Source organism: Pantherophis guttatus, chromosome 7, assembly GCF_059756535.1.
Source record: "Pantherophis guttatus breed Tessera chromosome 7, ASM5975653v1, whole genome shotgun sequence".
NCBI lineage: Eukaryota > Metazoa > Chordata > Lepidosauria > Squamata > Colubridae > Pantherophis > Pantherophis guttatus.
In genome coordinates, this window is record NC_142069.1 from 51,249,359 (window position 1) to 51,266,829 (window position 17,471).

The following is a 17,471-nucleotide window of genomic DNA, read 5'->3' on the forward strand; positions in this document are numbered from 1 at the left end:
TGCAAATGGATGTGGAGCCTTCTTAGAACTTCTGAAAGGACTGTGTTGTGGAGCTGTGTTTTCTGGAGGATGTTTTCTGCCCTGTGTCCCTTAACTGTTGCTTTACTTACTACTTATGCAAATTCCTTACTACTTATGCAATTTTTTTTTCAAATTCTTCCATTGCAACACTGAATGCTGTGTTTTCCCAGCACAATACCAAAACCTGAAGAAAGTCCCTCAATTTTTTCAGCTGTAGCCTAGATCTATGAAAATAAAATGGCCTGCTCGAGATTTAATTCAATAATGAAAAAATATAAAACCATAATCTAGTAGTGGCACAAGCATGCAGATTAATATCGATAAGCAAACTGTCAGTCAGCACCTGGAGTTTGGAAATCATCTATCTTCTCACAGTGTACAAAGAACAAAGCAGATGGAACAGGATTTAGTGGTTCCAACATTAGACAGAACTATTATGTTAATAAAGACTAGGTGGCTCTCAAGGCCAGCAAAAGAATGTAAATGCAGGCCACAGATGGATGTGCATATATGAAGCTATAACTATAATGTGCTGCACAGGCAGATTTATGTGCATATGGTTTTGTTCTTGCCTGGAATTAAGAAACTATTTAACCATGACATATGTAGGCGTTCTCCAATTAAACAATTCCTGAATAAAGATTAGAAACTGAAGAGCCCTACCTATATGGTGTGATATATGATACCAATATAATGTAACCATATACATTGCAGGAAAGCATAGCAACGACTCTAGGTTCTGTTGCTTGTATTAAGTCTTTCAGGGGATTACTAATTTAGAATTCATTATATGGATTCTGCATAAGGCTCTTCAGAGCTTGTTCTGCTCTGACTAGCATTTGCAAAACCTGGTGTCATTTGAATTGGGTGTGGCATTGTTCTGTTCAATAGCTTTTAAAAAATATTTTATTGTCTTGTATTTTGATTATGCTTTTGTATTTAATTGTAAGTTGCCTAGAACCTCCTGAATGGCAGCATATAATATGGATGGATGGATGGATGGATGGATGGATGGATGAATGGATGGATGGATGGATGAATTCATGTTCACAGAAAGATCCTTAAGCCATCTCTCTCTCCTCTATTTCTCTCCCTTTCCTTTTCTTCCACATTCAGTTATAAAGAAACTATCTTCCATTACCTTGGCTTAAAAAGCAGTGTAAAAGTAAAGAATAGTTGTTAATGTAGAAACAGATTTAAAAGGAAGATGCCACAGGTAATTGGTCTTGTAATAAGCATGCTAAGGTAGTGCCTTCAGCTCCCCTAGAAATTAAAAAAACAAACAAACTAACTTTGGTGCATCACAAACACTGCATTCACTTAAAATGCAATAATTTCCTTCCAGCAGGTGCCCAGTGGGGTTGCTTGAATAACACATTTAATGTTTTTCCTGCTTTACAAGCTAAAACAAATCAAGATTAAATAGGAAGATGCAAAGATATCCAGGGGAGGAAGATTTAACATTCTCTGGAAAGTTTACAGTCCCTATTTTATTATACAGTATATAGGGATAAAGATGGGTTTGGCTATCTTTTAATTGTTTCTGTAAAACAAAGAATAGGCAACTCTACAGATACCTACAGAATGTTAGTTCAAACAAGGATCCTGAACCTAAAGCTAAAAAGTCATGTTGCTGTGGGAACTGCAAGTGATCAGCACTTCTTAGAGTAATGGATTAGGGGGGACACACACACATACACACAGAGAGAGAGAGAGAGAGAGGGACAGACAGAGAGAGAAACCTCAAAAATTTAGGAAGTTTTATTCAAAAGACTGCAACTTCAGAGCAATCAAATTAAGAACATTTTATTTATTTATTATTTATTATTTGTTCAACTTGTATGCTGCCTTTCTCCGAAGACTCAAGGTGGCTTACAATGCATTTAACAACCATATATAAAATATTAAAAGTTAAACCATTAAAAACAATTAAAACCCATTCACACCATTCATGGCCGGATCTCGCCAAATTGCAACAGCGAGATCAATGGCCCCAGGCCTGCCGGAAGAGCCAGTCTTCACCGCTTTTCGGCAGGCCAATAGGGTGGGGATGGTCTGGACCTCAGGAGGTAACTGGTTCCAGAGAGCTGGGGCAGCCACAGAGAAGGCCCTACCCTGCTAGCCCGCCAGCCAGCATTGTTTAGCTGATGGGACCCTGAAGAGACCAACTCTGTGGGATCTTACTGGTCGCTGGGAGCTATGTGGTAGAAGGCGGTCTCGAAGATACCCTGGCCCTGAGCCATGTTGGGCTTTAAAGGTAATAACTAACACCTTGAATTGTGACCAGAGACTAATAGGGAGCCAGTACAGCTCGTGGAGAATTGGTGTAATGTGGATGTACCTAGGTGCACCCATGACAGCTCTCGTGGCTGCGTTCTGGACCAACTGTAGTCTCCGAACACTTTTCAAGGGTAGCCCCATGTAGAGCGCGTTGCAATAATCTAACCGTGAGGTGACAAGAGCATGAGTGACTGTGGGGAGAGCTTCCTGATCCAAGTAGGGTCACAATTGGTGCACCAGGCGAACCTGTGCAAAGGTCTCCGTAGCCACAGCTGACAGATGTTGCTCTAATCTTAGCTGTGAGACAACCAAATTGCGAGCCCATTCTGAGGGGGACAATTTCTCCCCCCCCAGAACCAAAGATGGACAATCAGCATGGTCTTTAGGAGGCAATACCCACAGCCACTTGGTCTTGTCTGGGTTAAGTCTAAGCCTGTTGACTCCCATCCAGACCCTCACGGCCTCCAGGCACCGGCACATCACATCCACCGCCTCACTGAATTGACGCAGGGTAGAGATATACAGCTGGGTATCATCAGCATATTGCTGATACCTCACCCCGTATCGTCGGACGATCTTGTTTTGTCCTAATGCATTGAAACCTTTAAACAGAATACATCTCATGCCTACCAAAGGTTGTTTGATTGTTTTAAAAAGTAGGAATGAGAAATCATATATTTTCTAAGCCACTCACTAAGATACAGGGAAAAAAGGGTTGGATTAGATAGGTCAATATGCCTCTACTTAAATTACAATATCATAGTTTTATGTTCCCTCATCTGAGTTTCTGACTGAATACCTGGAGACCTAATTCTGAGTATGCATATAAGCAAATATGCATTGTATTATAAAGCAAATTGCATTGTATTATTTTTCAGGATAGGCAATTTTTTTGGTTACAATTACATGCAAACTGACATACACCTACACACAAAATGCTATAACATAAAAATTAAAAAAGATAAGGCTCTGTTTTAGTAAAAATGTGACTTGCATATTTTTGCTTTATAACTCTCTGTTTGCTCAGTGCAAATGTATTGGGAGAACTAGCTTTCTTTCTTTGGAAGAATATCAGCTATGCTGTTTTGAGATATCCCAGAACAACTAACATATGTAAGCCAACTGTCAGGTCTGCCATCTTCAGCTTGATGCCTCACTGGTATCCTGCCAACAAGGGCTAGGGAGGAGGGGGTGTGGGGGAACAAATGGGCATAAATCTGTATGGGTATGTGATGGGAACTAGGGAGGGGGGAATGACAGCTTGTTGAAAAACAAAGAAGCTCAGAACCAGTTTGTGGCAGCGTTCAAGGCCAAACACCCTGAGAAAGAATGCAAATTACCCCAAACATCTCAGCATTCTCAAAACATCTAGGTGGATCTTCATTGTTTTAGGAAAAAGTGGTCATTGGGGGAGGGCCAGAATCAAAGGAAACATTTTGTATCTTTTTCGCATGGGAAACTTAGTTTTACCCTGACTTTAATGCAACAGTATCCTTTAGTAAAGGAACCTATCACTTCAATCAAATGGAGTTGATGGTCTTTCTTTCCTAAGGGACTTACCTTAGGAACTGACACCAACTGCCTGGATGTAGTTCAGCATCTCACCCTTTTCAAAAGAAAAGGCTTTCATATACATTCCTTTATAGCTGATGGAACACCTGAAGGCTGTTCTTTCACTAGTGGCTTTTCTTATAAAGACATTTATTATCTATTATCTGTCTTTATGCCTGTCTTTCTTTTTTTCTATCTATCTATCTATCTATCTATCTATCTATCTATCTATCTATCTATCTATCTAATTTATGTGGTTGACAATCTCATGAAAAGTGACTCTGGGTGGTGCACAACAGTCCAATAAAACAATAGATATTTAAACATTATATAGTGATTATTTTAAAAACATTAAAAACTACAAAGGCAAATCTGAAACAGAATCAGAAAATATTAGCTGGAGGAGTGTTAATAATAACTGAGCCATCTCTCTAGTTCAGCTATCCCCTGGAGTGCCCTGGGCTATTGATGTAACTAGGTCTTGAAATCTCAGGAGTGATGAGACCAACCACAACTCAGGAGGGATAAGATTCACCATAGCAGAAAAGACCTGCCAAATGATGCTAACTAGACAATTGAACCTGTGAAATGCCCATTTTGTTGGATGTGATGAGATGTACAGATGAAAGACAGTCTATCAAATAATCTGGTCCCTTGCCATGTTGGGCTTTAAAGTCAACCCCAACACTTCAAATTGGCTCCATAAACAAACTGGTAACCAGTGTAACACATGCAGCAGAGTTATAACATGTAGAAATAGCATAGCTTTTATGCTTATATACTGCCCCATAGTGTTTTACAGCACTCTCTGGGCAATTTACAATGTTGTCATTATTTACATTCAGGATCAAACTCCAGGCTGTGGGCAGTGTTTGCCTGCAATACTGCATTTTAACCATTGTGCTACCAGGGCTCTTAACACACACATAACTGCTCACACTGCTGTATTTGCACCAGCTGATGTTTAGATTGCATTGCAATAATCCAACCAGGAGATGACTAAGGCATGAGTGACCATGTAAATATGTCATTTATATTGATCATGGCTTACTACTCTTAAAGCTAACCAGATATTCTATATGTATGGAAACAGTGTGCATCTCCTCATATTTTGTTATCTAAACTACTCTTATAGAATTTAATTAGATACTAGAGAATAATGAAATTCTATTAGATTAAGAAAACAGAATGCCACCTTATTTCAGAAAGTGTAGCTTGAAATATCATGAAACTTATATTTTCACTTGATTCTCAATATATATACAGTATATTGGAAATACTATAGGTGATGAGAAGATAAACTTAAGTGCAGCTGGCAGGCTATTCAGGAAATATACATATTTATTTATTTTATTCAGTTTGTATACCGCCCTTCTCCTAGTGGACTCAGGGCGGTGCACAGCCAGAACTAAAACACATACCAATACAAAATTTAAAATTATTAAAAGAATTACATAACTTTGGCCCAAATTTAAAACAATTCAAATTAAAACCCATTGACAATTTAAAAGCTAAAAAACTAAAAAAGACTAAAGAAGGGGGGGGTTCATGCCAGCCCTGCTTGATGGAAAAGAAAAGTTTTCAGGGCACGGCGAAAGACCCGGAGATCCGATATCCTTCGTATCTCCGGGGGCAAATCGTTCCAGAGGGCAGGAGCTGCCACAGAGAAGGCCCTCCCCCGGGGGTCGCCAGCCAACATTGCCTGGCTGATGGCACCCTGAGGAATCCCTCTCTGTGGGAGCGTACTGGTCGGTGGGGGCTATCGGCGGCAGAAGGCGGTCCCGCAAGTACCCAGGTCCTATGCCATGGAGCGCTTTAAAAGTGGTAACCAACACCTTGAAGTGCACCTGGAAGACCACTGGAAGCCAATGCATCTCACGCAGGAGAGGTGTCACATGGGAGCACCGCCTCGCTCCCATAATCCCCCGCGTGGCCACATTGGAGCCTCCGGGTGCTCCTCAAGGGGAGCCCCATGTAGAGAGCATTGCAGTAGTCCAGGCAGGAAGTGATAAGTGCCTGAGTGACTGTGTGTAAGGAGTCCCGATCCAGAAAGGGACGCAACTGGCGAATCAGGCGAACCTGATAAAAAGCCCCCCTGGCCACGGCCGTCATATGCTCTTCTAAAGACAGCCGTGTATCCAGGAGGATGCCCAAGTTGCGAGCCCTGTCTGTGGGGGCCAATAACTCACCCCCAATAGCCAGCGATGGCACCAGCTGGCTATATTGGGACGCTGGAAGCCACAGCCACTCAGTCTTGGAAGGGTTGAGTCGAAGCCTGTTACTCCCCATCCAGATCCGCATGGCCTCCAGGCACTAGGACATCACTTCAAGGGCATCGTTGGGATGGCCTGGGATGGAGATGTATAGCTGAGTATCATCAGCGTACTGATGGAACTCCACCCCAAAGCCACAGATGATCTCACCCAGCGGCTTCACATAAATGTTGAACAGAAGGGGCGAGAGGACTGACCCCTGAAGCACCCCACAAACAAGATGCCTCGGGGTCGATCTCTGCCCCCGCCAACACCAACTGCGACCAGTCGGAGATATAGGAGGAGAACCACCGCAGAACGGTGCCCCCCACTCCCAACCCCTCCAACCGGCGCAGCAGGATACCATGGTCAATGGTATCAAAAGCCGCTGAGAGATCTAACAGGACCAGGATAGAGAAGCAACCCCTATCCCGAGCCCTCCAGAGATCATCCACCAACGCGACCAATGCCGTTTCCGTGCTGTGCCCAGGCCTGAAGCCGGACTGGAGCGGATCCAGATAGACAGCTTCATCCAGGTACCCAAGAAGCTGTCGCGCCACCATACTCTCAACAACCTTCGCCAAGAAGGGAAGGTTGGAGACCGGATGGTAGTTAGGCAAAACAGCCGGATCCAGAGCAGGTTTCTTGAGGAGGGGCCTCACCACCGCCTCTTTCAAGGCAGATGGCAAGACACCCTCACTCAAGGAAGCATTGATAATCCCCTGGAGCCAGCCTTGCGTAACCTGCCAGGAGGCCAGCACCAGCCAGGAGAGACACGGGTCCAATGTAACTATTTTCTATGTGGTCGCGTTCAGCCACCTCAGTATCCTGTCCACGTCCTTGGGAGCAACAGGGTCGAACTCCTCCCAAATGGCAGTCTCAAGACTGGCACCCATCATCCCATCTGTACCTACCCAGTCAGAGACCAAGCCTTCCCGAATCTGAGTGATTTTATCATGCAGATACTGGACAAAATCCTCAGCACGACCCTGCAAAGGATCCTCCTGCGCTCCCAGATGGAGGAGGGAGCGGGTCACCCTAAACAGGGTGGCCGGGCAATTATCTGCCGATGTGATAAAAGCGGAAAAATAGTTACATTTTGCCACTTTTATCGCCACTAGGTAAGTCTTAATATGAGATCTTACCAGTGTTCAGTTGGATTCGGAGCGACTAGATCTCCAACTGCTCTCTAAGCATCTTTTCTGGCGCTTCATCTCCCTCAGCTCCTCGGAGAACCAAGGAGCCAGGTAGACTTGGCGACAGGTTAGAGGCCACACAGGCACGACTCGGTCCAAAGCATCAGCGGCCACCCTATCCCAGGCGGCCACCAGCTCCTCAGCCAAGCCATGAGTCAGAGCCTCAGGAAGTGGCCCAAGCTCCATCTGGAACCTATCAGGATCCATCAGGCGCCTGGGGCGGAACCATTTGGTCTGTTCCACCTCCCTGCAACAGGGTGTGGTGGTTTGAAAGTCAAGCCTAAGAAGGGAATGATCCGACCATGACAAGGGCTCAATCACTAACTCCCCTATCTCGAGATCATTCATCCACTGTCCAGAGACAAAAATCAAGTCCAGAGTGTGTCCTCCCATGTGAGTGGGTCCATGAATTAATTGGGTCAGGTCCATGGCCGTCATGGAAGCCATGAACTCCCGAGCCGCCTCAGATGCTTCGCCGACAGATGGCAGGTTAAAGTCCTCCATGACCATAAGCCTGGGGGTCTCCACCACCACCTTGGCAATCATGTTGAGGAGCTCGGGCAGGGCCGCCGACACATAACTAGAGCAGGGAGAGGAGTGAAGAAACTTTGCTGCCATGAACTTTCTGAAAGTTACTATTTTAGGATCTAAGCTACTTAAATGTAGAATTTTTATATAAAGGAGAGGATACTAATAACATAGATAACAATTGTAGGATAAACTGCATTCCAAGTTCACTGAAACTGCAATTCCAATTTCCTTTATTCAGAGATAAACTTCATTTAATTGTTTGGAACTTATTTTGATGTGGAACTAGTTGGTTGTAATACAAAGCATTTCCCCCCCTTCTATTTAATTGTGTTGGATTCTCAGATACTGCATGGATAAGTCCTTGTAGTTTTTTTGGCAAGGTTTTTCAGAAGTGGCCTGTCACTCCTCCTTCCTAGGGCTGAAAGAAAGTGACCGACCAAGGTCACTCAATTGGCTTTGTGCCTAGAGTTTATGGGCTCCCGGTTTCTAGTCTGATGCCTTAACCATTGCACCAAAGTGGCTTTCCTAAAGCAAATTTACTTTGAAGTAAATCCTATTGAAATCAGTGGTATTTTCTTCTAACTAATCTAACTGTGAAATTCAGACAATAGGTAGACCCCACATGTTTTGAAACAGATAACCAAACACAGCATCACCACTGGAAATGATTTCCAGAGCATGGCATTCTCTTCATTATAGCTCTTTTTAAATAGATCTCTTTAATTGCTTTAGTGAAGTCACTACCCTACAAGTCAGTGGAAAAGTTCTATGTCATTCTTTCTCTTGATATTTGACATAACAGGCCTTACTTTGTCCATGAGAATGAAAGTATAAAGTATAAATTTTCCCCTATCTTTTCATTAACTACCTAAAGTCCTATTGCTAATATTAACATTACTGGTTCTTTTAGTGTTAAAGATAAAAATCTCTGTAGCTTTTAAATGTCTGAAGTAGGTTTTTATCATTAAAGTAAGGAATAAAGAAACACAACCTCATGAAATTCCTTGTTTTGAATTGTTGATTTCTTTTATATGTTTCCTTGATAATGATACTGCTGCAAGACATAACATGAGACATAAAAAATGATGTATAGGAATTTCTCTCCCAACTTGTGTTCCCGCCACTTTCATCACACCATTAGTGCTCCATTTTATTTAAATTTCAGCAGCATTCATTCCATGGGACAAAAGAAAAAAAGAAACAAAATCTCAAAATTGCAGGATGCTAAACAAATGTGGATGAAACTAGGAGATTTTTAGTAGAGGCAAATACTGCTAAAAACAAAATTGCACATTGCATTGTACAGAGTTGGGAAAAGGGAAGGGAGGAGTGGGATTTGGAAAATGGATTCTGCCCATACAAACCAGCATGTAAAAAATAATGATCCTAGATAGTCCTAATTTATCAGCCTTGTTTTGTACAGAGGCAAATTCACTTAAGCTCTGTGGCTTGAGTGAATCAGGACCATCCATTAGGACTCCACTTTATCAAATATGTATTAATATCAAGGCAGACTTGGAATGTAGAAGTCTGCCCTTTCCTACTGATAGCAGATAAAAGGCACTGTAGCATTTCAGTTTTATCTCCAAGGATCAGGTTATGGTAGTACTATTTGCACCAATACAATGTAAACAACTGAACATATCACCTCATTTCAAGAATCCACCACAGATTTGCTATAACATAGAGGAAGAAAAAGTTTATCTCAATCAGTATAGCAGAAAACACATATAAATGCAATTTACTGGTAGAAATCAGCACTTTCCTTGCTTGCTTGCTTGCTTGCTTGCTTTTATACTTACAGTATCAATGCAAAATTTCTTATATTAGAAGTAGGTTTCTGAAGTCTTGCATTGAGTAAGAGGCCCTTAAAATATTTTTTTATGGCAGAGAAAGTGGGGTGGTAGAATTTTATTAACACTTCATAAACTATTTATAAATAGACATCACAAGGGGCAACGGAATCTTGGGAGAAATACTGCACTGATTCCATTACCAATTGTGATGTCATTTTTAAACATTTACTACAAAGAAGATACTATGTTAAATTACCATACTCTTCCTTTATTTCTGATGTACTAAACTGACAAGCAGAAATAATCTGATGCTATAATACTATTACTGTCAGTAATAGTCTGTAAGATCATTACATTTCCCTCCTCAAGTCTTGTTTTGAATTCTTCCAAATTTCTCCCATTGAGTGTAATCCTTATCTGATGTGAGACATCATAGGCATATTACGGTATTTCTGTTTTTCGTCTTTTGATTATATTCCATCCTTGATCTTCCGTCTAGCCCCTTTGAACTGCCTAGTTGTCTATCCAATTATTTGGGGGCAGGAAAAGAAAATCCTATATTGCCAGCTGTCCAAAAAAATTGAGAGTAAGGTACCAGGGGGTTGGACTAGAAGACCTCCAAGGTCCCTTCCTGTTATTCTGTTAAATCACTATGAATGAAAACAGACCAACTGCACAATGCTCCTTGCAAAAATCAATCTTTTTTTCTCTTACTTTGAGTATAGCTTCCATAGCACCACTATTTCTTCATGGGGAACTCTGCAATGACCAGTTAGGAATGAAGTTTTTGGGAGCTTCTAAATCAAGATCCAGGGTTAATGGTTTAGGTAAGTAAAAATAATTCTCACATTGACTTGATTTGTCCCAGATTTGGAATTTGTATAATACATGTCTTGCATCCAAAAATAACAAAATACTATCTCAACAGTAATCTTTCTGAGCCATAAGAATTATGTAAAGTTCTACATAGAATATCTTCTCTTTTCAGTGCTAGTTTGATAACCACACAGTATATAGAAGCAAATTTTTATATTAATATCCTTCATAGTGTAGGATACTTTCCCTTTAAAGAAGGTCTGGTACCAATGCTTGCAGCGTTTAAGTATAATGAACCAGTTTTTGTTGGTTTGGTTTGGATTGGATATCTTTTACTCTTTTTTTGTACTGTCATTTTAAAATTATGCTGTTATATACTTTGGTTTTATTTTTAGCTATCTGTATTAGCCATTTTGACTGTATTTTGATAGAAAAGCAGTGTGTTAACTTCATAGAAGACATGCTAACACTATAAGTGTTTTAACATTTAATAGAGCATGAATTTATTTGAATTAATTCATTTAGGCATGAATTTGTCAATTCTCTATTCTTTGCATAAGACTATTGCTGTTAGCAATGAAAAGAGGATAAGTGAGCTATAGTAGAAGCAAAGATATGTAGGTTAGATTACTGCAGTGCATTCTACAAAAACCATTTGAAAGCTTCATTTGGTCAAAAATGTAGCAATCTTCATATTACCTAGCACCCACCATTGAGAAAACATTAAAATTGTCATATAGGCCCTGTGCTGATTTCCTATAACATTCTAAGTGCATGCTAGTAACACATACTGTGTTAATGTTAAACTATAAAGCACTGTATGGCTTGATTCCATGTTACTTTCAGGAGTGCGATACTTACTAAAATTGGCTTGATCTTGGTAACAAGAAAATGAGAGGCAGGGGCTGATACATGGAGGCACTTATTTTTCTATAACAGTATCAGCCCTCTAGAAAGGTGTCCCATTGGAATGTATATTGGTCCAACTTTACCTGTCTTCTAGAAGCAATTGAAGATGGAAGTCTTCTGGTAAGCACTTGAGATCTGATACCTATTTTTCTGGCTTGTTTATCAGATTTTCAAATTTCTCTATTATATAGGATTTTTGTTGTTGCTTTAACATATGTATTCCTTTAAAGCCTTCAAGAATCCTATAGGATTACAGTGGGCTTTAAATATAATTAATAAATAACATATAATATTATAATATAACTAATACATAAACCTTTGTTTATTCACATTGTCAGATGTAAATGCCTTATTCTCTAATGTGTAAATAGTATATGAACGGGGTATCAGGGGTTAACTTATTCTCCACTTCTTAATGTATTCATAATTCACCACTCCCACATATAGCTCCACCCATTGTATATATAAGGAGCTACATGCACCCTTTTCCTTGCTTCTATCTGTGAATATTCAGTGAATATAGAATGCCTATTGTAAATAAAAGAAAATATATTTAAACCTTTAACTCTTACTAATCTTATTGAGTCTGATCCTGAAAATATTGCAACAAGCTGGTAGCAGAGGATGGTTAATTGACTCAATAAAAACTTAAAAATGTCTAAGAAAGATAGGCCCAACACCAGGGCCTACAGCGAAGAAATGGAAACAGAACAAGAAATAATCAACGAATCCACAAACGCAATTTCGAGAGAATCCGAAGAATACACCACTGAAGACGAAGAAATAATAGATGAAAATGATGACCAGGAGGAAATCGAGATAGAGAATAACGAACTCAGGTCAGAGATATTAAAATTATTAAAGAGCCAGAAGAATGATGAAAGCCTCATCGCGAACCTCCAAGATATGCTGAAGAACAACGGAGCAGCGAGAGAGAAAAACATCACTAATGAAAAGTCTAAAGACCCAAAAATAGTGAGTGATATGACTGCAGAGAAAATCATTGCGAAGAAGAAAAACGGTGATCCCGCGCGAAATTTTGAATGGCAGCCATCTTGGTTTCAACAGGCCTCCAAGATGAGCGAAGCAAAGCCAATCAAAAAGCTCAATTCAAAATTTCTGGCGCGAAAAACATTACCAGACAACGAAAATGAAAAAGAAGATTCAAACACCTCAGAAGAATCAGAATCAGAAAGTGAAGGTGATTCAACAAACTACCAAGTAAAATCAGCAATGAAAACGCTTTTTGCCGCATTTGGGCCAAAACTAAAAATTACTAAAAAGCTAACGAAGAAGCGAGCGAGCAAGCCAATGCCTCAAGACCTGCCCGCTCCCATCCTGACTACGAGAGCGCTGACGCCCGAACCCAGAGAGCCCTGCCGATACCGCCCTACGCCACAGACCGAAGCAAGCACCAACGCCCTCAAAAGAAGAGGAAGAACAGCCGCCGTCGTCAGGACTCCCAAAATCGAACCAGAGACCGATTCGTCCGAGGAGGAGCAGAACGAGCGAGCCGCAATGGGGAGAACCTTCCACGACGACTCCAAAGAAGAAATGGACAACGCGCATGCGCAAGACTACGCAGACGGCCCGGGAAGACATGAACTGACGAGAAGACCGCGCAGACTCGTTGCGAGCATCCCCACGCCGTTTTGCAATTTTCTGCATTTACGAGACCACAGACTACCTCAGGTTGTAAGTAATGGACCCAATAATGTCGGAAATTTACCCAGTGACTTCCCGAAGCTAAGGGTTGATGGCATTAACTTGCAAGAATGGTATCAACAGCTCCAGGTTGTCTTTATGAGGGAAAGCTTACTATTTTTTATCACTAGTCCCCCAAAAAGACCTTGGACTATAAAAATAGATTGTTTACACCATAGAGCATTTTTCTTAATAATATCTAGTGTGTCTCCTGCAATGTATCACAGCATTAAGCCAAATCTGACTGTTTCAGAAATTATTCAATGCATGTTTAATTTGTTTCACAGTGATAGTGTAGCTACCACCACAAGGATGTCTAAAGATTTCTTTTCATCTAGAATAAAACCAGGGGTTTCCATAAGTGAGCATTTAATATCTTTAAACAAAATAAGAGCTGAGCTGCATTTGAGGGGGGAGGTGATTTCAGACCAAACAATGAAAAGTGTTATTATCAACTCACTTGATCCATCATGGGACAATTTTATGTCACATTTAGACACAATCAATCTAGGATACTTATCCATAGAAAGTCTATCCAATAAATTGATAGCAGAAGACAATTCAAGAAGAAATCGTTCTAACAATCACACAGAACACAAACCATATAGGAAAGTAGCTTTCCAAGAAAAATATAATGAAACATTTAAATGTCACAATTGTGGATCCAGGGAACACAATAGAAGAGATTGCCCCAAGATTTCAAAGGAAAGACATAGGTCAGAATATAGAGACAAATACAATTATAGACAGTCTTCCATAGATAGACATAGATATAGAAGCCCACCAAATTACAAAGAGAATAGAGGGGGCAGAGATAATTCAAAGGATAGAAAATCTGGTTCACTGAATGGGTTAAATAAACAAGACAACACTAACATACAGCAAAATGAGAACAATAATTGGCTTATTGATTCTGGAGCAACCAATCACACCACTAATAACAAAAATATATTGTCTTCATTTACAGAAGATAAATTTGTAATAAAGGTAGCTAACCAAGAAAAGGTTCAAGTATTAGGTAGAGGGAATGTAACCCTGCCTGGTCTAGGAAAAATAGAGGGGGTATTGCTAATACCTGAAATACCTCATAACATACTAAGTGCCATAAAACTAAGTAGAGATTCTGACATTAACATTGTTTTTTCAAAAGGAAAAGCGACTTTAGAGAAGAATAAAATAAATATAGGCACTGTGATGATTAAAGGAGGCCTACCTTATCTGATAACAAAGGAAAAATGGCTGCATAACATTGATTCAAATATGGGAGATTGTATTGAAGTAGATGATGAAAATATTAGCAACAGTGATAATGATGAATGTAAAATATCTCATGATCACATAGATGCACACAATGAAAGAAAACCAAAAATAGGTAAGCCAATTCATGATGAGTGTGCTCACATCTTACATAGGAAGTTAGGACATGCCAGTTTTCCTGTAGTACAAAAAATGACTGAACACGCAGAAGGTGTTAAAATAAAAAATTGTGAAAACTATTTGGAATGCTCAGTATGTAAATCTACAAAACTAAAAACTAGTCCCAGGCCAAGAAAATCTACTAGATCAACTAACAAAATTTTTGATTTAGTACACATGGACTTAGTTGGTCCATTAACTCCATCAATCACTTATAGAAAACGTTACTTCTTGACAATAGTAGACGATTATAGCCGCTATGGATTTGTTTATACATTAAAACACAAAGATGAAACCTTTCAAAAATTTAAAGAATTTTACAAACGCATAGAAACACAACACAATATCAAAATAAAACAAATCATGACAGATAGGGGATGTGAATTCATGTCTAAAGAATTCTCCCAATGGTTAAAAGACAAAGGAATGTTACATTACACATCTAGTCCATTTTCTGCGTTCCAGAACGGGATTGCAGAGAGGAAGAATTCAACATTACAAACCATGATTAGATGCACATTGGAAGATGCTGGCTTAAGCAAACAATTCTGGTCAGAAGCCTTACATTATTCAAATTACACACAAAATAGAACCTGGTCCAGCATTGTAAATAAGACACCATATGAAGTGATGTATAATAGGAAACCAAAATTAGCACACATGCACATATTCGGAGTCACTGCAGACGTACACATACCTAAGCAATTAACAAGAAAGGGAGAAAACGTATCCAGAAGACTCAGATTTATGGGATATGAGACTGGCACTAAAGGGTACAGATTCATTGATAATAATAACAAATTTATAGTCTCCAGAACAGCTGTGTTCCATGAACAGGCCAACTGGTCTAAATTACATCTTAATGAAATATTTCCAAATAAATACAAAGATACAAAATCTCATGAGAAAGGGACCATAGAAAAGCAAAATATCAACAAATATAAAAACAAAACCAAAACTTGGACAAATAGCCAACACAAAATAAAGACAGACACACTAACAAAAAAGGAAGCAAGATATTTGCATGATAACGATAGTAAACCTGAAAAAACTATTAGAAACACCAGAAATCAAATGCCAAATAAATACAAGGATTATATAATGCACATGGATGGTGAGCCAACAACACCTAATACATATGAGGAAGTGTTAAAACTCCCTCGTGAAGAAAAAGAAAAATGGGAATTAGCGATGAAAAAGGAGATGGAAAGTTTACAAGGATTAAATGTATTTACACCTGCAATTGCACCTAAAGATAAAACAATTATTGGTACCAGGTGGATATATAAAATTAAGAACTTAGAGGGAGGCAATACTCTATACAAAGCCAGACTAGTTGCACAAGGTTATGCACAGAAATATCCGGAGGACTATACTGACACGTATTCCCCCACAGTAAGAACAGAGAGTGTCAAAACAGCTCTAGTGGTAGCATCAGCACTCAATCTTGATGTATTTCAATATGACATACAGACTGCGTATCTACACGCAAAACTAGATAAGGAAATATACGTAAGGGCTCCTCACAGTCAATACACAAACAAAAATGAGATTTGGTTGTTAAACAAGAGTTTATACGGGTTAAAACAATCTGGTAAACGATGGTATGATTGTTTAGTAAAAGTACTTAAAACCATGGACTTCAACGCTACCACTGCTGATAACTGTTTCTTTGTCAAAAAGGGTGATGATTACATTGAATTTGTATTGATTTATGTGGATGACATTTTATACATAGGAAAACATAAAGAGAGAAGAGAAACTTTTGTAACTAAGCTAAATGAACATTTCTCGTTAAAATCCCTAGGCAAAGTAAACAAATACCTTGGTGTTCAAATTAATAAGACTAGAAGGGGATTCAAACTTACTCAGAGAGATAAGATCATAGAACTTTTAAATAAATGCAATTTAAACAATGCCAAACCTTGTGATACTCCTATGCAAACTGATTTTCTAAGAAATACTGATGAATCTTCCCCCGAATTCAAGGATAACACATTTTATAGATCAATCATAGGTTCACTTCTTTATATATCTAATTGGACAAGACCAGATATCGCCTTACCACTCAATTTATTATCCAGACATGTCAGCAAACCAACAATGTATCACTGGGAAGCTGTTAAAAGAATTTTAAGATATCTGAAAAGTACACTAGACTTTTGTTTAATGTTAGAACCTAATGACAATAAAGAACCAAAGCTTACATGTTACGCAGATGCGGACTGGGCTGGAGACACCTCATGTAGAAAAAGTACATCTGGTTATATATTCCTCTTAAATGACTGTCCAGTTTACTGGTACACTGGTAAACAGGAACTAGTGGCCACTTCAACGACAGAAGCAGAATATGTTTGTTTATCCAAAGCTGCAAATAACCTTGTATGGTTTAATGATTTAATTTCAGATGTTTGGAAAAAACCTGCTTTGCCTTTTGTTATGCATGAAGACAATAAAGCAGCCATTGAAATATCTAGATCTGATGCTATTGGACAAAGGTCCAGACACATAGATATAAAATTTAAACATGTGAGACAGTTATCTCAGGATGGATTTATCAAAGCAGTGCATTGTGATACTTCAGAACAATTAGCTGACATATTGACAAAGCCTTTACCTTCTAAGCAACATAAATATTTAACTTCTAAGTTGTATGTTTTGTATTGTCCTGAATCTGAATGTAATTGGTGTTGCATAACGAATCGGCATTTAGAGGGGGATTTGTCAGATGTAAATGCCTTATTCTCTAATGTGTAAATAGTATATGAACGGGGTATCAGGGGTTAACTTATTCTCCACTTCTTAATGTATTCATAATTCACCACTCCAACATATAGCTCCACCCATTGTATATATAAGGAGCTACATGCACCCTTTTCCTTGCTTCTATCTGTGAATATTCAGTGAATATAGAATGCCTATTGTAAATAAAAGAAAATATATTTAAACTTTAACTCTTACTAATCTTATTGAGTCTGATCCTGAAAATATTGCAACAC

The 17,471-nt window shown here is 39.3% G+C and overlaps 1 long non-coding RNA gene across 3 annotated transcripts in view; it reads left to right on the plus strand.

Moving 5' to 3' along the window:
* Positions 1–9,979: 9,979 nt before the first annotated feature.
* The window catches only part of LOC117655697 (uncharacterized), a 90,597-nt gene continuing 83,105 nt past the window's right edge, over positions 9,980–17,471 (plus strand). For all 3 annotated transcript variants that reach the window (XR_004588767.2, XR_004588768.2, XR_009623291.2), the window contains exons 1-2: positions 9,980–10,073; positions 10,353–10,454. This is a non-coding gene — a long non-coding RNA (uncharacterized LOC117655697). The remainder of the gene's footprint in view (positions 10,074–10,352; positions 10,455–17,471) is intronic.